Raw genomic sequence first — 24,477 nt, 5'->3', positions numbered from 1 at the left:
TTCAGATTATATAGTGACACTTTAAGACATGGGCTTAAATTGTGCAGGTCCACTTATATGCAGATTTTTTCCTATAAATACAGTAGCATACTGTAAATGTATTTTTTCTTTCCTATTATTTTCATAATAACATTTTCTTTTCTCTAGCTTACTTTATTGTAAGAATACAGTATATAATACATATAACATACAAAATGTGTGTTAATCAAATATTTATGTAATCAGTATGGCTTCCAGTCAACAGTAGGCCTGTTAGTAGTTAAGTTTTGGGGGAGTCAAGTTACACACAGGTTTTTGACTGTGTCGGGGATCAGTGCCCCTAACGCTGGCATTGTTCAAGGGTCAACTGTATACAAATGTCTATTCCTTTACCTTTTAAAAATAACTTTATTGAGATATGATTCAAATATTTTAATGTTCAGCCTTTCCAGGTACAATTCAGTGGCTTTTAGTGTATTCACAAGTTTGTAAAGTCAGCATCACTAACTTCAGAACATTTCATTACCCCAAAAGGATACCCTATACATATAATCAGTTACTCCCCATTTCCTGCTGCACTGGCAATCACTAAACTATTTTCTGGTGTCTATGAATTTGTCTGGTCTTGTCATTTCATATAAGTGGGATCATGCAACCTATGGCCACTTGTGTCTGGCTCATTTTACTTAGCATGATGTTTTTAAATTTCATCTTTGATGTACCATGTACATTATGTTCCATCTTTCTATAGCTGTGTAGTATTCCATTGCATGGCTATATCATATTTTGTTTTTCTATTCATCAGTTGATAAACATTTCAGTTTCTACTTTTTCCTGCATTATTCATAATGCTGCTATGAACATTCATGTACAAGGTTTTGGGTGAACATCTGCTTTCAATTCTCTCGAGTAAATACATAAGAGTGGAATTGCTCTAGCGTATGGTAAACTCTAACATTTTTTTAAAGGTTTTTTTTTTTAGGATTTTATTCATTCATGAGAGAGAGAGACAGAGAGAGACAGAGAGGCAGAGGGAGAAGCAGGCTTCCCGCTGAGCAGGGAGCCGGATGCAGGACTCAATCCCAGGACTCTGGGATGATGATCTGAGCTGAAGGCAGACAATTAACCAACTGAGCCACCCAGGTGCTCCTCTGTTTAACATTAGAAAATGTTAAACTTGGAAAAACTGTTTTCCAAGTACTGCATTATTTTACAACCTAGTCAGCAGTGTATGAGGGTTCCAATTCTCCACATCCTCACTAACACTTGTACGCCTTTTATTTTAACCATTCTAAAGGGGGTACAAAGGAATCTCATCATGATTTTGATTTGCATTTCCCTAAAGACTAATGATGCTGAACATTGTTTTATGTATTTATTAACCATTAACTAATAACCATATCTTCTTTGGAGAAATGTCTATTTAGATCCTTTGCCCATTTTTAATCGGATTATTTGTCTTTTTATTGTTGAATTGGAAAAGTTCTTTATATATTCTAGATAAAGTGCCTTGTGCTATATATGATTTGCACATATTTTCTCCCATTCTACGGGTTTTTTACTTTCTTTATGATGTCCTTTGAAATACAAATTTTCTTAATTTTGAGGAAATTCTATCACTCATTTTTTTCTTTTGTTGCTTGTGCTTTTGTCTGTATCTTTTTTTATACACAAATGTAATCGTATTATACCCATGATTCCTCAACTTGCTTTTTCTTATTAATAGTTCTTGGGTATCTTTCCACATCTCTCTTTCTCTCTCTCTTCTTCTGTCTCTCTCTATCTCACACACATATAAAAACATGCACATCTATCTATCTATACTATATATTATTTTATAACAGCATAGTATCTTATTTTATGTAGGTAAATAAGAAGTTCTCCATTGATGGACATTTAGGTTTTTACAGCTTTTTGCTATTATAGCCAGGCAAATATTCTGAGACCATATCCTCATATACATGTGTTAGTATACCAATATTGTGTATTTCTAATTGTGAGAGTGTTGGGTTAAAGACTACTTCTATTTGAAATTTTGGGAAATAATACCAAATTATCTTCAGTGATGTTATATGTTTTTTATATATATTATTCCCTAATAGTGTTTGAGAATGTCTTGCATACACAGTGTACAACCAAAATTTTTAGCTTTACCCATCTGATAAGTCAAAAATGGTATTTTGTTTTGCCTTTCTTTTGTTTGAGGTTGACCATGTTTTATATGGTTATTAGACATTTGTATTTCCTTTTGTATAAACTATTCCTTTATAACCTTTGCCCATTTTTCTAGTGGATTGTCTTTTTATTGAATTTTCAGAACACTGTATTTTTAAAAATTTTGCATTTTCTCAGTTATATATGTTGTAATATTTTTCTTATTTTGTTACTTTCTTTTGAATTTCCTTATTGACTTTTTGTTGTAAAGAGGTTTAGGATGCCTTTTTAATTAAATTTCCTACTCTTTTTCTTATGAACTTCAGCAAATGTTTTTTTCCTCTTTTTTCTTAATTTTCTCTAAGGACTTTTTCCTATTCAAATTTTGAAGAATCTGACATCATTGGCTCTTCTTTTTCTTGACTTAATTATAAAAACCACTGCACATAATTCTTTGAAAACTTAATTGCCTAGAATAGGCAATATGTCATGTACATAAGCCCAGTGAATAAATATTATTGAATAATGCTTTCAAATTCATATTTAAATTTTTTACTTTTCAAGACTGTCTAAATCATTTTTTTAATTCAAAGCTTAAAATCAAAATTGTTTGGCACATCCCTTTACCAAATAAAACCAATACAAAATAAGGTTTTAAGCATAACAAATTCTATATAACACTTGCCATTTTACCAACAAAGTTCAATGGTTTGTTCATGTTGTTCATGTTGCTGTTGCTCTTTTAATTATTGGTAGAATAACAGTTGCTTCCTGAGGGGCTGAAAAGAACAGACATTTGAGCCTTTATATTTGGAGAGAGCCTTTTGTTCAGTCCAGAAGCCCTAAAGATTCCCAGGCACCAGTCAAAAAGGGTGTTTCCCAACCCTGAGTGACACCTGAATACATGTCATCCACAACAAAAGGAGGGTTTCAATGTGTTTAGGCAGGAGATTAAACAGAGAGTCTTTTCAGAAATGAACAGAAGTGCCTAAAAGTTGCAGTTCAATTCATTTAACCTGTTACCAGAAGTCTGCTAACTTTCTTTCTTGCTTTCTGTTCCAAGCCATATCTACAACAGTTGTGACAAGAACAAAGTAAGCCATTGTCTGCATTCTTGATCATATATCCAAACTCCTGTAATTATTCTTACAAAAATGCATAGTTTGAATTTTGTTAATAATGACACTTTGAGTTGCATAGGATGTTAGTGGTATTATTTTTCAGAGTTTTGCTTTTAAAATTAAATAAATATACTAAAGGCATATAGTTATAAAAACATTCATGGCAAAAAGACTTACAAAAGAAACTATAAGAGCTGTAGAGGCCGGCAGGAAACTCATTATCCAAAGCCTTGAGATTGGAACCAAGATCAGAATCTAATCTGTCTGACCCAAGCTAGATGATATCTGGGAACACAAATCTTATTATTTCACACCCAAGTTTAAATTTCCTTTATAATTCCTCACTGTCTAAAAAGAAAGTCCAAACCCCATAACAAAGTCCTATGAGGCCTTTCATGCGATGAACATGTTGCCTTACTATATTCATCTCCCAACCCTAAGAAAATCTGCACTTCAGTCATTCTAAATTTGCCCCGTGCTCTGTCCATGGTATTTTCTTTTATTCCTACATATCTTTCCTGCATGGTTTGTATGTGTGTTTTCTTCATCTCAGTTAACCATTTTGCAAACTTCTATTCATCAAATTCAACCTTAATGGCTTCTCTTGGAAGGTGTTGCTGTTCTCTTAGATATAGCCTTCCCTCTTCCATTATTTTGTGACATTGTTCATTCTAGTAGTAATTATTTATGGATTTTCCTGCCCTGATACTTGGAGCTACTCAAACTGAGAGACCACTTTATATTTATGTCTGTATTTGAATTGGTTTAGAATCTAAGTCATAGGATAGAAAGAGCTATGTATTAATATTCATAACACTTCATCTTAAAAAATAAATACCTGAGAAATTGGATTAATCCATGAGAAGCTGTATTTATAATTTGGATTCTCTAGCAGTAAGCCTCAAACGCAGGACTTGCTGTCTTCTGCCAGTCTAAAGGCACAATCCTCCTCATTATAAAAATCTAATTTGAAGTGATGTTATGGGCAAAATTACACAATGGAGTTGTAATTTATAATTTATTCCTTTTTTTGAGATGTAACTGACATATAACATTGTGTAAGTTTAAGGTTTACAATGTGATAATTTGATACATATGTATATTTCAAAATGTTTACCACAATAAGATTAGTTAACACATCCTTTACCTCGCATAATTACCATTTTATCGTTGTTATGATAAGAACCCTAGAGCTCTAGTCTCAGAGCAACTTTTTAATTTTTTTTATTGTTATGTTAATCACCATATATTACATCATTAGTTTTTGATGCAGTGTTCCATGATTCATTGTTTGTTCATAACACCCAGTGCTCCATGCAGAACGTGCCCTCCTCAATACCCATCACCAGGCTAACCCATCCCCCCTCAGAGCAACTTTTTAAAAAGATCTCTATTATTAAGATTATTGATTTGGAGGTTTATAAAATTTGTGATTATTTCTTCCAATATTGTAATGTGCAAATTATTTGAGAATATTCAATTATGGTAAAAAGGCAAGTAAACAGATGGTATGAGTAAATAAAACACATAAAAAATATAAAGCATAGATAGTAAGCTATTGATTTTTAAGTCCATAGGATATAAGTATGCATAATAAGTAAAAAGTAGCATGTCAGATACAGGCAAACTTACAACATATATGAAATATCAAGAATAAATTACTAAGCTTTAACATACACCAAAGATATATAAAATTAATAGAAACGGTGATGGAGAAAAAGTGTTACTTAGAAAGAAGCATAAAGAACAATTCATGATCATGATGACCCCTGGATAATAATAACACAATTATCATCCCATTCTGGTCTCAAGTGTTCTCTTCTCAACCCAAGAAACACAAATAAAAGCCACAGTGACTCAACAGGTTAGTTTTTTTGATAGACAAATGTGTATCATAGCCCATCTGTGGGCGTCTTGTTCAAATCTCAACTATGGCTCTCGTAATCACATTATAAGCCAGGAGCCCTAATATAGCAGAGAGAGACACAGGACATTTGAGCTTTGAATAAGGGATTCAGATAGTATGGTATTTTCTCTCTTAATCTAAGTGTGTTAACCTAATCAATCTCTTTTTTTTGAGTTCATACTGATATCTTCAAATGATTTAATAAACTGTAGTTTAAACATATTAATTTTGTCAATAAGCCTTTCCGCTCCATGGCCCATGGGATAGCTTGCCTGGTAGTATACATGGAGACTATCATCACATCAAGGTAATTCTCCATGTGACAAGTAAAACTGTAGATTCTACTGGATTTTTTTTGGAATCACATAGCTCAAGTGAAATTACTAAATAAAAGAATAAATGACACAGGCAAGAAAATGATCTTTTCAATCAAGAACAAAACATTTATGCTAGCTAAATAATCATGAAACATTAAAAAAGTCATTGTGATTGAGGAAATAATTTCCCTGTTAAATATTAAGAGCTATGAGCCCTGTTGAAAACATTCAAAATAGAAGTGATAGAGTGGAATTGGTGAAACAATAACCTGGGGAGCAAAACATGAACTCTAATCTGGCTTCTGTCAATTCTTAGATGGCTGACTTACTTGGATTGCTTAACTTTACTGAGTTGTGGTTTCCTCACATGACAAATGAGAAAAGAAAAGAAAAAGAAAAAAACCCAAGAAGGCATTTTGTAGATATGATTAACATTTATGATCAGTTGACTTTACATAAGGAAGATTATACTTGATGGCACAAAAATAGACACATACATCAATGGAATAGGATAGAAAGCCCAGAAACAAATCCACAATTATATGGTCAATTAACTTCATCAAAAGAGGCAAGAATATGTAATAGGAAAAGGACAAACTCTTCCACAAATGGTGTTGGGAAAACTGGACAGCTACATGCAAAAGAATAAAACTGGACCACTTTCTTACACCATACACAAAAATTAAATTCAAAATAAATAAAGACCTAAATGTGAGACCTGAAACCATAAAAATGCTAGAGGAGAGCACAGGCAGTAATTTCTCTGAAATCGGCTATAGCAACATTTTTCTACATCTGTGTCCTAAGGCAAGGGAAATAAAAGCAAAAATAAACTATTGGGACTATATAAAAATAAAAAAGCTTTTGCACAATGAAGGAAACAATCAACAAAAATAAAAGACAACCTACTGAATAGGAGAAGATATTTTCAAATGATATCCAGTAAAAAGTATCCAAAATATATAAAGAACTTATACAACTCAACACCCAAAAAGAAATACTCCAAAAAAAATGGACAGAAGACACACGAACAGACATTTCTCCAAAGATGACATACAGTTGGCCAACAGACATAATGCTCAATATCACTCATCATCAGGGAAATGCAAATCGAAACTACAATGAGGTATCACAATGAAATAGCCATCAGAATGGCTAAAATCAACAAACAAGAAATAGCAAGTTTTCGTGAGGATGTGGAGAAAAAGGAACCCTCTTGCACTGTTGGTGGGTGTGCAAACTGGTGCAGCCACTCTGGAAAACAGTATGGATGTTCCTCAAAAAATTAAATATAGAACTACCTGGTTTCCAGTAATTACACTGCTGGATATTTACCCAAAGAATATAAAAATACTAATTTGAAAGAATATATGCACCCCTATGTTTATAGCAGCATTATTTACAATAACCAAGATATGGAAGCAACCCAAGTGTCCATTAAGAGATGAATGGATAAAGAAGAGGTGGTATATTTATATATATGCAATGGAAAATTATTCAGTCATACAAAAGAATGAAATACTGCCATTTTCAACTAAATGGATGGAGCTAGAGAGTATAATGCTAAGCAAAGTAGACCAGAGAAAGACAAATACCATGTGATTTCACTCATTTGTGGAATTTAAGAAATAAAACAAAGGGGGGGGGGAAGAGAGAGAAAGAGAAACCAAGAAATAGACTCTTAACTATAGAAAAAAAAATTGATGGTTACCAGAGAGGAGGTGGGTGGGGGATGGGTGAAATAAGTGAAGAGGTTTAAGAGTAAACTTATCATGAGCACCAAGTAATGTATAGAATTGTTTAATTATTCACTATATTGTACCCTGAGACTAATATGACACTGTATGTTAACTATACTGGAATTAAAATGAAAAACTTCTACAAAAAAAAGATTACACTTGATGATGTGGGTGGGCTTCACCCAGTAAGTTGAAGGCCATGAAAGTAAAAACCAAGATTTGTCTGAAAAGAAAGAATTCTACCTCAAGACATAAAAATCCTGCCTGAGTTTCCAGCCTGCCAGCTTGCCCTACAGATTTTAAGCTTGTCATCCCCCATAATTGTGTATGCCAATTTTTTTAACATAAATCTACCTACATCTATCTATCTATCATCTATCTATCTATCTATCTATCTATCTATCTATCTATCTATCTATCATCTATCTATCTATCTATTTATCATCTATCTATCTATCTACCTATCTATCTATCTATCTGTCTATCATCTATCTATCATCTATCCAATCTATCCCCTACTAGTCTGTTTTTCTGGAGAACCCTAAGTAATACATCTTTCCTGCTTCTATGCCACAGAAATAGGAAAGTAATTTGAAAACTTCAAAATGCTATGCCAATTTTTTTCAAATATGTATTTTAAATTAATGTGCAAATGTATCTATTATATGTTTCTGAAAAGTTCTTGTAAAAGGATACTAGAAATGATAGTTTGAACAGAAACGCTAGTTTTCAAAAGGGAAGACAGTGGGGAGTATTTGAATGATGCTTGTGAACAATTGTGTTTTTTTTTAACATTTTATTTATTTATTTGAGAGAGAGTAGAGTGAGAGAGAGAGAGAGAGAGAGAGGAGCACAAGCAGGGAAAGGGGCAGAGGGAGAGGCTGGCTCTCCACTGAGCAGGGAGCCCGATGTGGGGCTCAATCCCAGGACACTGAGATCATGACCTGAGCTGAAGGCAGGCGCTTAACCAACTGAGCCACCCAGGCACCTCTGAACAACTGTTTTAATTATTTATTTTGTGAATCTTAATTTAATAACAAAGGTGAAAAGAGAGAACAGTGTCAAGTTCCATTTCTCCTCATCATTCAATATAATTGAGTAAATTATCTACTTTGATTTTAACAGAAAGCTTTTGTTCTCAAACCTTTCAATAAAAATGAAATTTTACATTATTCATTTAATCTAAAAATACACAGAACCTTTCCCTTCACCACCATAATCCCCCATTCTTCTCTTTGCTCTTTGCCCCACTATAAAACTTACCATTTTAGTTAGTCCAGCTCAGGCAAGCAGTGATTGCTCTACCTAGGTGAGTATATCCTCAAATAAAAGCTCAACTATGGATTCTACTATTTGTTCTGCTGAGTTCACCATGAACAAACTACTCAAATCTCTTCCACTGTCAGTTGGTAATTTAGCTGATCATCCACTTAGCATTAAAAGCAAATCATTGTGCAACATGCCTTTCCTATCACCACTCCTCCACTTTCCGTAAGTCTCATATCAGAATTAGTCTTATTACTTTAGAGACATAGTTCATTTTGGATTACAAGCAATCCTTCTTGTTTAATAAGACTTGGCTCAATGATTTTAGCTTTACTCCAAAAATTAAACCACCTTCAAAGGGCAAAGTTTCACAAATAGTAAATTTTTAAAAATGCAATTCAGAATTGGATGATTATTACCAAATGAGCATTTCTAAAATTATTTGTAGCAGTAGACTCAATAGATCAAGTAATTGAGCTTGATGCTATACAGAGATTATGTGAAAGAAAATAACGTATATTGGAATGTTTATGTTCTGATAGGGTCTTTTAAGAAAAGGCAGCCTCTTAACCATACCTATTATTCATTGATTTTAAAAGAATATATATTCTTTTTGTACATTCCAGAGTCTATTGGCAGTAAGAACAGTTCATCTGTTAGGCTTGTTTATAGATGTAAAAAAAAAAACAAAAAAAAACAGGGGCACCTGGGTGGCTCCGTCGGTTAAATATTAGATTTAGGCTCAGGTCATGATCTCAGTGTCCTGGGATCCAGTCCCACGTGGAGCCCCATGTTGGGCTCCCTGCTCAGCAGGGAGTCTGGTTCTCCCTCTCCCTTTGCCCTTCCCCCCACCCCGCTCATGTGCTCTCTCTCTCTCTCTCAAATAAATGAATTTTAAAAAATCTTTAAAAAATAAAGCAAATTGTGTTCAGACTAAATATTAAATACTACATGACTGAAACTGCACAGTTACAGTTAAAATTCAATTTTCTTCTCTAGTCATTATAAAACATTGATTAACTTGGAGTTATGATAAAAAAGGAAACGTGTATTTACTCTTTTGGGAACAATTATAAAAGACGTTTCCACAAATCTTTTTTTCTATCTTTGTTTTTGATCCTTAATTCTCAATATCCTTCCTTGAATTATCAAGCCTATTAGTGTCTCATCTCAAAAAATATCATTTTTCACTGTCAAACTTTTACCATAGAGTACATTCTTCTGAGTAAAGTTTTGATAAACCTTGAAAATCTTGCAGCAGACAGGATTTTTTAAAAAATTTTAATCTCTGGGAATTTTTATAAAGATTTTATTTATTTATGAATGAGGTTCTAGAGTTGACAGACCAAAGTTTCAACATAGCTTTGTCAGTAATTACAAGTGTGACTGTGGACAAGTTACTAAACTTCCCTCAGTGTTCAATTTACTCATCTGTAAAATAATAATCCCTATTCCAGAGGTGATTAAATGAGATAATTTATCTAAAATATTTAGTGCTGCCTGGCACCATAGGAATCATTCAATAAATGTTAGGCATCATCATTATTATTACTACTACAATTATATTTTGTTTTAACTATAAGCTACAAGAGAGCAATAATCATTCATTTTTTTAAATTTTTATTGTTATATTAGTCACCATACATTTCATCATTAGTTTTTGATGTAGTGTTCCATGATTCATTGTTTGTGTATAACCCCCAGTGCTCCATGCAGAACATGCCCTCTTTAATACGAATCACCAGGCTAACCCATCCTCCCAACCCTCCCCTCTAGAACCCTCAGTTTCTTTTTCAGAGTCCATCGTCTCTCATGGTTCATCTCCCCCTCCGATTCCTCTGTTCCTTCTTCCCCTCCTGCTATCTTCTTCTTTCTTTTTTTTTTTTAACATATATTATACTATTGGTTTCAGAGGTACAGATCTGTGATTCAACAGTCTTGCACACTTCAAAGAGCTCACCATAGCACATACACTCCCCAGTGTCTATCAGCCAGCCACCCCATCCCTCCCACCCCCCACCACTCTAGAACCATCAGTTCGTTTCCTGAGATTAAGAATTCCTCATATCAGTGAGGTCATATGATACATGTCTTTCTATGATTGACTTATTTCACTCAGCATAACACCCTCCAGTTCCATCCACGTCGTTACAAATGGCAAGATCTCATTCCTTTTGATGGCTGCATAATATTCCATTGTATATGTATATACCACATCTTCTTTATCCATTCATCTGTTGATGGACAGCTTGGCTCTTTCCACAGTTTGGCTATTGTGGACATTGCTGCTATAAACATTGGGGTGCACGTATCCCTTCGGATCCCTACATTTGTATCTTTGGGGTAAATACCCAGTAGTACAATTGCTGGGTCGTATGGTAGCTCTATTTTCAACTTTTTGAGGAACCTCCGTACTGTTTTCCAGAGTGGCTGCACCAGCTTGCATTCCCACCAACAGTGTAGGAGGGTTCCCCTTTCTCCAAATCCTTGCCAACATCTGTCGTTTCCTGACATGTTATCTTAGCCATTCTGACTGGTGTGAGGTGGTATCCCATTGAGGTTTTGATTTGGATTTCCCTGATGCCGAGCGATGTTGAGCACATTTTCACATGTCTGTTGGCCATTTGGATGTCTTCTTTGGAAAAATGTCTGTTCACGTCTTCTGCCCATTTCTTGATTGAATTATTTGTTCTTTGGGTGTTGAGTTTAAAAAGCTATTTATACATTTTGGATACTAGCCCTTTAACTGATATGTCATTTGCAAATATCTTCTCCCATTCTGTCGGTTGTCTTTTGGTTTTGTGGACCGTTTCTTTTGCTGTGCAAAAGCTTTTTATCTTGATGAAGTCCCAATAGTTCATTTTTGCCCTTGCTTCCCTTGCCTTTGGCGATGTTTCTAGGAAGAAGTTGCTGCGGCTGAGGTCGAAGAGGTTGCTGCCTGTGTTCTCCTTTAGGATTTTGATGGACTCCTGTCTCACGTTTAGGTCTTTCAACCATTTTAAGTCTATTTTTCTTTTTTTTTTTTTTTAAGATTTTATTTATTTATTTGAGAGAGAGAGAATGAGAGACAGAAAGCACGAGAGGGAAGAGGGTCAGAGGGAGAAGCAGACTCCCCGCTGAGCAGGAAGCCCGATGTGGGACTCGATCCTGGGACTCCAGGATCATGACCTGAGCCGAAGGCAGTTGCCTAACCAACTGAGCCACCCAGGCACCCTTAAGTCTATTTTTCTATGTGGTGTAAGGAAATGGTGCAGTTTCATTCTCCTGCACGTGGCTGTCCAATTTTCACACCATTTGTTGAAGGGACTGTCTTTTTTCCATTGAACATTCTTTCCTGCTTTGTCAAAGATGAGTTGACCATAGAGTTGAGGGTCCACTTCTGGGCTCTCTATTCTGTTCCATTGATCTATGTGTCTGTTTTTGTGCCAGTACCATACTGTCTTGATGATGACAGCTTTGTAATAGAGCTGGAAGTCCGGAACTGTGATGCCGCCAGCTTTGCCTTTCTTTTTCAACATTCCTCTGGCTATTCGGGGTCTTTGCTGGTTCCATACAAATTTTAGGATTATTTGTCCCACTTCTTTGAAAAAAGTGGGTGGTATTTTGATGGGGATTGCATTGAATGTGTAGATTGCTCTAGGTAGCATTGACATCTTCACAATATTTGTTCTTCCAATCCATGGGCATGGAACATTTTTCCATTTCTTTGTGTCTTCCTCAATTTCTTTCATGAGTATTTTATAGTTTTCTGAGTACAGATCCTTTGGCTCTTTGGTTAGGTTTATTCCTAGGTATCTTATGGTTTTGGGTGCAATTGTACATGGGATCGACTCCTTAATTTCTCTCGCTTCTGTCTTGTTGTTGGTGTATAGAAATGTCACTGATTTCTGTGCATTGATTTTATATCCTGCCACTTTACTGAATTCCTGTATGACTTCTAGCAGTTTTGGGGTGGAGTCTTTTGGGTTTTCCACATAAAGTATCATATCATCTGCAAAGAGTGAGAGTTTGACTTCCTCTTTGCCGATTTGGATGCCTTTGATTTCTTTTTGTTGTCTGATTGCTGTAGTTAGGACTTCTAATACTATGTTGAATAGCAGTGGTGATAGTGGACATCCCTGCCGCGTTCCTGACCTTAGGGGGAAAGCTCTCAGCTTTTCCCCATTGAGAATGATATTTGCTGTAGGTTTTTCATAGATGGTTTTTATGATATTGAGGTATGTACCCTCTATCCCTATACTCTGAAGAGTTTTGATCAAGAAAGGATGCTGTACTTTGTCAAATGCTTTTTCTGCATCTATTGAGAGGATCATATGATTCTTGTTCTTCCTTTTGTTAATGTATTGTATCATGTTGATTGATTTGCAGATGTTGAACCAACCTTGCAGCCCAGGGATAAATCCCACTTGGTCTTGGTGAATATTCCTTTTAATGTACTGTGGGATCCTATTGGCTAGTATTTTGGTGAGAATTTTTGCATCCATGTTCATCAAGGATATTCGCCTGTAATTCTCCTTTTTGATGGGGTCTTTGTCTGCTTTGGGGATCAAGGTAATGGTGGCCTCATAAAACGAGTTTGGAAGTTTTCCTTCCATTTCTATTTTTTGGAACAGTTTCAGGAGAATAGGTGTTAATTCTTCTTTAAATGTTTGGTAGAAATCCCCTAGGAAGCCATCTGGCCCTGGGCTTTTGTTTGTTGGGAGATTTTTGATGACTGTTTCAATTTCCTTAGTGGTTATAGGTCTGTTCAGGTTTTCTATTTCTTCCTGGTTCAGTTTTGGTAGTTGGTACATCTCTAGGAATGCATCCATTTCTTCCAGGTTATCTAATTTGCTGGTATATAGTTGCTCATAATATGTTCTTATAATTGTTTGTATTTCCTTGGTGTTGGTGGTAGTCTCTCCTCTTTCATTCATGATTTTGTTGATTTGGGTCATTTTTCTTTTTGTTAGGTCTGTCCAGGGGTTTATCAATCTTGTTAATTCATTCAAAGAACCAGCTCCTAGTTTCGTTGATCTACTGTTCTTTTAGTTTCTATTTCATTGATTTCTGCTCTGATATTTATTATTTCTCTTCTCCTGCTGGATTAGGCTTTATTTGCTGTTCTTTCTCCAGCTCCTTTAGGTGTAGGGTTAGGTTGTGTACTTGAGACCTTTCTTGTTTCTTGAGAAAGGCTTGTATTGCTATATACTTTCCTCTTAGGACTGCCTTTGCTGTATCCCAAAGATTTTGAACAATTGTGTTTTCATTTTCATTGGTTTCCATGAAATTTTTTAATTCTTCTTTAATTTCCTGGTTGACCCATTCATTCTTTAGTAGGATGCGCTTTAGCCTCCATGTATTTGAGTTCTTTCTGACTTTCCTCTTGTGATTGAGTTCTAATTTCAAAGCATTGTGGTCTGAAAATATGCAGGGAATGATCCCAATTTTTGGTACCGATTGAGACCTGATTTGTGACCTAGGATGTGATCTATTCTGGAGAATGTTCCATGGGCACTAGAGAAGAATGTGTATTCTGTTGCTTTGGGATGGAATGTTCTGAATATATCTGTGAAGTCCATCTGGTCCAGTGTCTCATTTAAAGTCTTTATTTCCTTGTTGATCTTTTGCTTAGATGATCTGTCCGTTTCAGTGAGGGGGGTGTTAAAGTCCCCCACTATTATAGTATTGTTGTCAATGTGTTTCTTTGCTTTTGTTATTAAGTGCCTTATATAATTGGCTGCTCCCATGTTAAGGGCATAGATATTTACAATTGTTAGATCTTCTTGTTGGATAGACCCTTTAGGTAGGATATAGTGTCCTTCCTCATCTCTTATTACAGTCTTGGTTTAAAATCGAATTTGTCTGATATAAGGTTTGCCACCCCAGCTTTCTTTTGGTGTCTATTATCATGGTAAATGGTTTTCCCCCCCTCACTTTCAATCTGGGTGTGTCTTTGGGTCTAAAATGAGTCTCTTGCAGACAGCATACCGATGGGTCTTGTTTTTTTATCCAATCTGATAGCCTGTGTCTTTTGATTGGGGTATTTAGCCCATTCCCACTCAGGGTAACTACTGAAAGATATGAATTTAGTGCCATTGTATTGCCTGTAGGGTGACTGTTACTGTATATTGTCTGTGTTCCTTTCTGGTCTGTGTTGCTTTTAGGCACTCTCTTTGCTTAGAGGACCCCTTTCAATATTTCCTGTAGGGCTGGTTTCATGTTTGCAAATTCCTTTAGTTTTTGTTTGTCCTGGAAGCTTTTTATCTCTCCAGCCTAGCTGGATATAGTATTCTTGGCTGCATATTTTGTCTCGTTTAGTGCTCTGAAGATATCTTGCCAGTCCTTTCTGGCCTGCCAGGTCTCTGTGGATAGGTCTGTTGCCAATCTTATGTTTCTACCATTGTAGGTTACATATCTCTTCTCCCGAGCTGCTTTCAGGATTTTCTTTTTGTCTCTGAGACTTTTAAGTTTTACTATTACATGTCAGGGTGTTGACCTATTTTTATTTATTTTGAGATGGGTTCTCTGTGGCTCCTGGATTTTGATGCCTGTTTCCTTCCCCAAATTACGGAAGTTCTCTGCTATAATTTGCTCCAATATACCTTCTGCCCCTCTCTCTCTTTCTTCTTCTTCTGGGATCCCAATTATTATAATGTTGTTTCATCTTATGGTATCGCTAATCTCTCGAATTGTGCCCTCGTGATCCAGTAGTTGTTTCTCTCTCTTTTCCTCAGCCTCTTTATTTTCCATCATTTGGTCTTCTATATCACTAATTCTCTCTTCTGCCTCATTTATCCTAGCAGTTAGAGCCTCCCTTTTTGATTGCACCTCATTAATAGCCTTTTTGATTTTGACTTGGTTAGATTTTAGTTCTTTTATTTCTCCAGAAAGGGTTTCTCTAATAACTTCCATGCATTTTTCAAGCCCAACTAGTATCTTTAAAATCATCATTCTGAACTGTAGTTCCGACATCGTACTAATGTCCATATTGAGTAGGTCCCTGGCAGTCGGTACTGCCTCTTGTTCTTTTTGTTGAGGTGACTTTTTCCATCTTGTCATTTGTCCAAAGGAGAATAGATGAATGAAAGAACAAAATGCTAACAGGGTAACAACGTCCCCAGAAAAATACACTCTAAACAAATCAGAAAAGTCCTGAAACTGGGGGGAAAAAAAGAGAAAGAAAGAAAAAAGATAAAGATAAAAACAAACAAAAACAGAACAAAATCTAACTAAAAAAGGATATGATCAAATAATCAAGGTGATGCAATGATCAGTGCCACACACTAGATTTTGGGTGTATTTTGGTCTGGTAGAAGAAAGTGCCTCCCAAATTTTAAAGAAAGTAAAACTTATATATGTACAAAAATAAGGGTTAATACGATGAAGGGACGGAATATGAGTGTAAAGATGAAAATTATAAAAAATTTTATGAAAGGAATTTATAAGATAAGTTGTTTGATAAAAGAACGAAGAGGATTTAAAAATGAAAGTAAAAAAAAGGCGAGGATGTGATCAGGCAGGAGACTAGATCAAAGCCATACACTAGAGATTTAGGGTATATTTTGATCCATTAGAAGAAACTGTATTTCAAAATTTTAAAGAGAGAACAACTTATATATATATGCCAAAAATAAGGGTAACTACTATGAAGGGATAGAATATGACTCTAAAAATGAAAAATAAAAATGTTTTTTAAAAAAGGGATTGATAGGACGTTGGTTGAAGAAGGGAAAAAGAAAAATTCAAAAAATAAAAAAGACAGTTAAAAAAATTAACTTTGAAAAACTAAAGAATCATGGTTAGAAAGCCATGAATTCTATGCGCAGAATTCCCCTAGCGCTGGAGTTTTGCCGTTCTCATTGATCGGTAAACTTGGTCTTGGCTGGCAGTTCTTGCAGATCTTCTAGGGGAGGGGCCTGTTGCCGTGGTTTCCAAATGTCTTTGCCGGAGGCGGAATTGCCCTACCCTTGCTGGTCCAGGCTAGGTAATCTGCTTGGGTTTGCTCTCAGGAGCTTTTGTTCCCTGCAAGCTTTCCCTACAACTTTGGAGGACGAGAGTGAAAATGGCGTCCTCCCAATCTCCGCCCAGGAGGAGCCAAGAACTTGGGTCCCGCTCCTCAGTGCGCCCCCAGAGAAAAGCAGTCAATCACTCCTGTCTCCCCGGTCTCCAGCCACACTCTGTGCTCACCCGGCCTGTGACCAAGCATTTCTATCTCTGGCACGCAACCTGGTGTGGAGTCTCCAAACCCAGCAGATCTCTGCAGTGTGCTTCTGCGTCGCTCCTCCCCGGGGAGGAAGGGGAGTCTTCCTGGATCTGCCGCTTGTTGGGTCCCTGCTGGAAGAGCAGTGGCCTGACTGTGCCCTGGATCACGGTTTATGGACACCCCGAGCTCAGAGCCCACTCCTTGGCTCCGTCTCTGCAGCTGGCTTCCCTGCTCTGATACCTGGGAGCTCTGCCGCACTCAGGCACCCCCAGTATATCTGTGACCCAGAGGGTCCTGAGACCACACTGTCCCAGAGAGGGTTCCACCCCCCGCTTAGCCACTGGAGTGACATCCCTCAGTGGAGCCGACTTCTAAAAGTTCTGATTTTGTGCTCTGCTGTTCTATCACTTGCCAGAAGCGGCTGACAGAGGCCCCCTCCCCCACCGTCTATCCTCCAGAATATTGCCTCGGATTCATTTCTCTGCAGTCCTACCTTCCAGAAAGTGGTCCCTTTTCCATTCAGAGAGTTGTTGCTATTCTTTTCTTTGATCTCCTGTTGAGTTCGTAGGTGTTCAGAATGGTTTGATCCCTATCCAGCTGAATTCCTGGGACTAGAAGAAATCCAGGTCTCCTACTCCTCCACCATCTTGCTCCACCCCTTCATAATCATTCTTTTTTAAGCTTTGTGCTTCCAGTACCTAGCATAGTATTTGATACATGTTTGTTGAACTGAACCATGTTTATGATTTACAGAGAGAAATGTAAAAAGCAGATACTCTTCATTTTTCCCGATTGGGGGTGGCATATGTAAGAAGCAATATACAGTACTCTTAGCCTATGAATCATAAACAGTGATTGCCTGATGTATCTTTCTTTTTTTTAAGATTTTTATTTATTTACTTGTCAGAGAGAGAGAGCAAGCACAAGGAAGGGGAACAGCAGGCAGAGGGAGAAGCAGGCTTCCTGCTGAGCACAGAGCCCAATGCAGGATTCAATCCCAGGACTCTGGGATCATGACCTGAGTGGAAGGCAGATGCTTAACCAACTGAGCCACCCAGGAGACCTTCTTTAAAAAAAAAAAAAAAAAAAAAGATTTATTTATTTGAGAGAGAGAGCAGGGCGGGGAGGGGGAAAGGGAGAGAGAAAGAGAGAATCTTAAGCAGACTCCCTGCTGAGTGCAGATCCCCACCCAGGGCTCTGTCTCAGGACCCTGAGATGATGACCCAAGCTGAAACCTGAGTCTGACCTTAACCGACTGAGCCACCCAGGCGCCCCAGCCTTATCTATAGTTCTCAACTAAAAATCAAATGCTCAAATTTTAAAGGAGGAGGAGGGTTGGCTTATAACTTTAAAGTTAGAAAAGTGAAATTTCAGTAAAAGCTAATAAGGATAATTGAATGTTTGTAGTCTGGTTTTCCTTGCATATACTTCTTGGTTTTAGAAACAACACAGGTGGGGCCCCTGGCTGGCTCAGTTTGTACAGCATGCAATTCTTGATCTGGGGTCATGAGTTCAAGCCCCACATTGGACATAGAGCTTACCGAAAAAAATAAAAAATAAAAAAATAAAAACAACATGGTTAAAGAAAGAGATGACCAAAAAGAGAGGAGAGACTACCAGGGAAACATGAAGTTTATTTACTTTATTTCACCCTATTATTAGATTGAGGGAATATTCCAGTTGTCTGTTTAGCAAAGCAATTTCCCCCACCTACATAGAAAACTTTGGTGATTCTTCATCCATGGCTAAATGCCAATCTTTCCATTTACTTGGAAGAAGTTTCAAGGAGCCTTCCTTAAAGGAACTCACTGTGTAAATGCATGATGATAATAAGAATTTTAAGATCATTAGGGTTTCGTCCTCACTGATAATTTCTTGTTAAGTAAACCTTTATCTGTGTGACTGCATGTTTTATACAGCACACATCTTTCATAGTAAGCACCAGAAGTGGGGACAGATAGTGATATTTTTCATTTAGAATATACTGGAATGTTGGTTTTTCTAAATTCCTCTTGCAGCATAAAAAAGGATTTTAAATCTCATATACAGGCCATTTTTAGTACTTCTCTCAGTGCTGTCAGCCCAGAAATCAACTGATAAAGTGATTCCACCAGACAAGGTGAGGCCTATTAAAACATTACATCATGTTATATATACCAAGCCAAGGAAGGATCTTCTCATATGGCACCTCCATGAGGAGCTTGTCCAGTGAACATTTCAGTGACTCAAGTGGTTATGATTCTATCCTTGCTTGAGAAAATATTTTGTAAGTTACTCATCCAGCTCTTAGGAAATTTAGACATATAGAGCAAGCTGCATAAAACACTTGAGATCACCAAACAAAGATCACCCTTGTTTTTGAAACTTACCCAAAATATAATTGGTAGAAGAACTAAAACTAAAACCCAGGTCTCCTTTTCACTGTCTCACACTGATTCCTAGTTATTATTATTATTATTTTTTAAAGATGTATTTATTTGAAAGACAGTGTGTGTGCTCGAGTGGGGGGAGGAGCCGAGGGAGAGGGAGAGAGAGAATCTCAAGCAGACTTCCCAAAATCAAGAGTCAGACACTTACTCAACTGAGCCACATAGGCACCCCTGATTCCTAGCTATTTAATGTAAAAATTAGTAATTTTATTTTATGAGCAGTCTTCTGTTCTTTCTGTAGTATAATTAAGGAGGTATTTTCCAAGCAAATGTTCTCATGCCAGAAAGTTCTTCAATTTCATATTTATGTTCTTGTTGTTATAGTATCTATTTGGTTTTGTAAAATATATAAACAAAGTATTTAGAATTTCCCTCATCCAGAGAAATTGTCACTTGGTAAATATCTATTACATTTAAGTTTTTCAAAATAGTAAAACTAAGTGAAGTTAGTGCTACACAGTGAAATGTCAGTTACTCATATTGGGAATATAGCTTAAGACCCAGATCTTATTTTCTCTTAAGATTTTTAAAATTTTACTTTTAAGTAATCTCTATACCCAACCTAAGGCTGGAAATCACAGCCCTGAGATCAAGAGTCACATGCTCTACCGACTGAGTCAGTCAGGCTCCCTAAGACCCATATTTTATTTTATTTTTTTAAAGACTTTATTTATTTGAGAGAGAGAGAATGAGCGGGGAGGGGCAGAGGGAGAGGGAGAAGCTGACTCACCACAGAGCAGGGAGCCCAATGCAGGGTTCCATCCCAGGATCTCGAGATCATGACCTGAGCCAAAGGCAGATGCTTAACTGACTGAGCCACTCAGGCGCCCCTCCCCAAGACCCATATTTTAGATTTTTTTTTTTAAGATTTTATTTATTTATCTGACAGAGTGAGACTGAGAGGGGAACACAAGCAGGGGGAGTGGCAGAGGGAGAAGCGATGTGGGTCTCGATCCCAGGACCCTGGCATTGTGACCTGAGCCGAAGGCAGACGCTTAATGACTGAGCCACCCAGGTGCCCCTCCAAGGCCCATATTTTAAAGTAAAATTTAAATGTAAAACATATGGACACTAATAAATACCTACACATTTTTAAAACATCACAAGTAACTGTTTCATTGTGCGGTAAACTAACAACCCCATCCTTTTCCAGTGCAAAAATAATTTCATTCCTCTTAACAGTTTGTGCAGCATTAGCCATTAAATGTGTTACTATGTTATTTCTCAAGATTGTTCATATAAAGTCCAATATTTTTCATGTGACTGTCATGACATGGAATTTGTGAGGGTTACGTGTCTTTCTCTGCTTGGGGGAAGCTGGACCCCCAAAGTTACTCTCTTTCTTTTGAAATCCTCTAGGACTCTTCACTTAGGAACAAAATCAGCTACTCAACCTAAGAGACAAAAATCTCACTGAATAAAACTTCCATGGAATTAATTGTCTTCTTTGGGCATAGCCCCCATCATCAAACAAGTTTTTCTCTTAGAATAATATCAAGACCCAGACTAGCTGAGACTCCTGTAACCTAGAGACAACTACAGGGTTTTTAAATCTGGGTTTAAAACCTGATTCTGCCACTTAATAGCTCTATCACCTTGGGCAAATCAAGGAATCTTGCAGTGCCACAGTCTGCTTATGTATTAAGACAGTAATTCCTACCTTTCAGTGGTGTTGTGATGATTGGATAAAGTAATATATATATAAACTGCCTCCAGAGAATGCCTAAAACATAATAGGATCTGAATAAATGGTACTACTTACATTATTACCCTTCAAACAACAAGTCACTCGTGCCTTCTAGTTCTTCAGATACTTCCAGATTCTCGTATTTCAAATGACCAAAACTAGTGGTGATCACTAGGTGGTCACATTTTCTCAGTATAACTTCCTAGACTAATTTATCTTCCTTTTCAATTTTTGTGTGTAACCCTTAGTTATCACATTTCTGGCATGTGCTCATTATGCTAAGACTTTCCAGCTTACTGCTTTCCCTCTCTAGAAGACCAGAACCCTTAATTATGTACTTTTCCCCTAGCCACATAGCCAGGGATTTAGAACTCCTTAAGAAGATTAATTAAACCTGCTGCCATTCCTTCAGCAAAGCTTCCTTCATTTTAGACTGCTGAACTAAGGGTTAAGTGTTTTATCACAGAGCAAATCAATGGCAAATCTGGATGTGGAAGCCACCAAGCTAGATTACCAGCTCTTTGTGACACTGAAAGAACATTTCCATTGACTGATTTTCTCTTTTGTGGGGTTTCAACAATACCTTAGTGAGAATCTGCCTAGAGACAAGAACACCTTCCTGTACAGTGATATGATGCATCCGCACACTCACAGACAATTCCCCATTGATCTTAATTGTAGAAAGGGGAAACCTGGCACACCACTTAAGAAGGGCAAGTCAACCTAATTCACTTACTCCCAGCTTTTTTACAGCAATGGTGCTTTGTCTATATTGCTTAACCATTGAATATTTATGGTGTGGGTTTCTTGCTTACAAATAACTTGGGGTGCCTGGGTGGCTCAATCACTTAGGCAACTGCCTTCGGCTCAGGTCATGATCCCAGGGTCCTGGGATCAAGTCCCGCATGGGGCTCCCTGCTCAGTGGAGAGTCTGCTTCTCCTTCTCCCTCTGCTGCTCCCCCTGCTTGTGCTCTCTTTCACTTTAATAAATAAATAAAATCTTTAAAACAAAACAAATAAGTAGCCAATATTTATACAATTTAGCTTTATTAGATAATTTAATTTTGTCTATTTTTCCAGATCATTTGTTTAATAAGTAATCTGGCTAAAATGTCAATATATTGCTCCTTGGCACTTAAATGAAAATACTTCTATATTCTTTAGTACACAGTGTTTTATTTTTTGTTTCCTCATGAGGGCTGAAAGCAAGAGAAAATATATCCTTTTATTAAAAATGCTTTTGTGTTTTGCTTTAAAAATCAGTTTTGTGCCAAAGCCCAAAATGAAGTTACCTTATAAATCAATCTCTGAAATTATGAATTTAATGTTTTAAAAGTTGAATGTTATTAATCAGAGTGATAGAGAAGAGACTTGAATAAAGAAAAATTTCTCAAAATTATCAAGTATAATATATATAACACATAACACATATATAACTATTACCTGGACTGTGTGTGTGGTGCGTGTGTGTGTGTGTGTGTATAAAAGACACTGCTGAGGTAAATTCTGAACTATAGCAAAATTTAATCCTAATATATAGAGTACTTATAAAGAGGGCTTACATACCATTTTTATGGCATTTGGAATTTGGGCTCTTCAATAATTAAAAATATGTTCCCTCTATGTATGAGCTCAGTTATTAAGTACATCATTTTATTTATTTTTTTATATAGATTTTTTTAAGATTTTTATTTATTTGACAGAGAGAGAGAGAGACAGCGAGAGAGGGAACACAGGCAGGGGGAGTGGGAGAAGGAGAAGCAGGCTTCCCGCAGAGCAGGGAGCCCGATGCGGGGCTCGATCCTGGCACCCTGGGATCATGACCTGAGCTGAAGGCAGACGCTTAACAACTGAGCTACCCAGGCACCCCAAGTACATCATTTTAAAAATGGAAGACATAAATAGAAAAGTAAACCACAGGTTGCACTGCTGAACTATCATTATTTACTACCTCAGATCTTCAGCTTGATGAGAACCTTTGCTTTACAAAATCTTTCAAACCCTCTAATGTGTGTATCTTCAATTTTGGAATAAAAAGAGAAATGTAACTGAAAAATAACAGAGTTTATGCTTAGCAATTTGGAGGTTTTGAATTCCCCATTCTGATATATCGATTTCAGTTCATACTATTAGTTCATATTTAATAACAAACCTGCAGAATTCCTGTGGTGGTTTATTGTTTGTGATGAAATTCAAGAGAGATTGTACTATAAACAGTTTTCTTGGTTATTCGTAAATACTGAGGGTGAGAAAAAAACATTAAGTTGAAATAGAGTTCTTTACAGCTCATGTTTGTTCTCATCTGTGCTGGCAAACTATGAAAACATTACCCAAGAGCATGGTTTTCTAGCTAGTAAAACACATTCAGAAATGTTTCCCAGTTCAATACAACTACATGCATTCAGAAAAGGAAATTGCTTTGTTGATATGTCCCAGGCAGATTATTTCCTGTTTGGGAAATCACTGTGCTCAGTTAATCAGAACTGAGATGGTTCTATTCATCCTCTACAAGGGGAATTGGCCAGCTCAGTGAGAATGACTTCCAAATATTTCAGTAGAATTGAAGCTCAGATTGTAAGACTCACTAGATACCTAAATATAAAATATTTGGGTTTTTTTCCTACGAATTAAAAATGCTTATTTTTATATGCTGTGATTTTTTACTTGTTTCATACTTTTATCTTCATGCCAGAAGAACTTGGAGTTTGAATTTAAATTTCCATTTATGCTATCAATCTCATGAAATTCCTTCTGGTAAGATAAGACATAATTTTATAGTTATAGGAACTATTTTAGCTACTCACATTAGTAGAGGCACAAAGTTTTGGCAGTCACATATTAGCCAGTAACTCCATTTTTCCCATTCACATTTTCTATATAACCTGCTACTTGTAAGTAAAGTAATTGACCTAATGTTACTGTATTAATCACTTTGTACACCCAACACCCTAAATTCCTTTCCTTTGGTATGTGTACCATACTTTTTTTTTTTGGTACAACTTTTCTCCTGGCCACCTGTTTCAAGGAGAAGCCTGTAAAAGTACTACCCAATCACCTCTAGTTCCAGTGATTGGACCAAGCCTGGCTAATAGAAGGCATTCCTCAAGATTTTTCTTAATTTAAGTAGAGAAGGGACCATATGAAAAGAGATATTTGTTTACTAGATATATTAACAAATTTGGCATTTTTTGGTGATCATTTATTATTTAAGGTTTTAATAAATTGATTTAAAAATTCCTCCTTACATAATAAAAATAGAGTAACCTATTGTTATATTTGCATCTTATATTAATATGGGATTTAACATTTTTAGGTAGCCAAACATGTTTCATTCTATTGCTGCTTTTTAAAAATTATTGAAGTATAGTTGACATACAATGTTAAATTAGTTTCAGGTGTATAATATAGTGATTCAGCAATTCTATACATTACTTAATGCTCACGTGTTAAGTGTAGTTACCCATACAGTGGTATTATAATATTACAATATTTTTTTGCTGCAGAAAGCTTTATTGTTTCTATTTGGTCCACGGCTTGGGAGAGGGCTCTAGAATGGTTAAAAAGCTGCCTAGTGGCTGCAGAGAGAGGCTTAGGCACAAGCCCTGGCACCAGGAGGATGCCAGAGGGCCCCCTCAAAGGCTGCTGGGCTTCAGAGCCTCCTAGAGGTGCTTGAGGGTTAGCCTTGGGAAGAGAT

The 24,477-nt window shown here is 36.6% G+C and overlaps 1 long non-coding RNA gene across 3 annotated transcripts in view; it reads left to right on the top strand.

The window, feature by feature from the left end:
• The window catches only part of LOC141370142 (uncharacterized), a 69,720-nt gene that overhangs the window by 31,386 nt on the left and 13,857 nt on the right, over window positions 1-24,477 (top strand). The window lies entirely within an intron of this gene.

Source organism: Callorhinus ursinus, unplaced genomic scaffold (genome assembly GCF_003265705.2).
Source record: "Callorhinus ursinus isolate GAN/ISIS: 27379988/994484 unplaced genomic scaffold, GSC_fseal_2.0 scaffold27, whole genome shotgun sequence".
NCBI lineage: Eukaryota > Metazoa > Chordata > Mammalia > Carnivora > Otariidae > Callorhinus > Callorhinus ursinus.
This window is presented reverse-complemented; position numbering and strand designations above follow the sequence as displayed.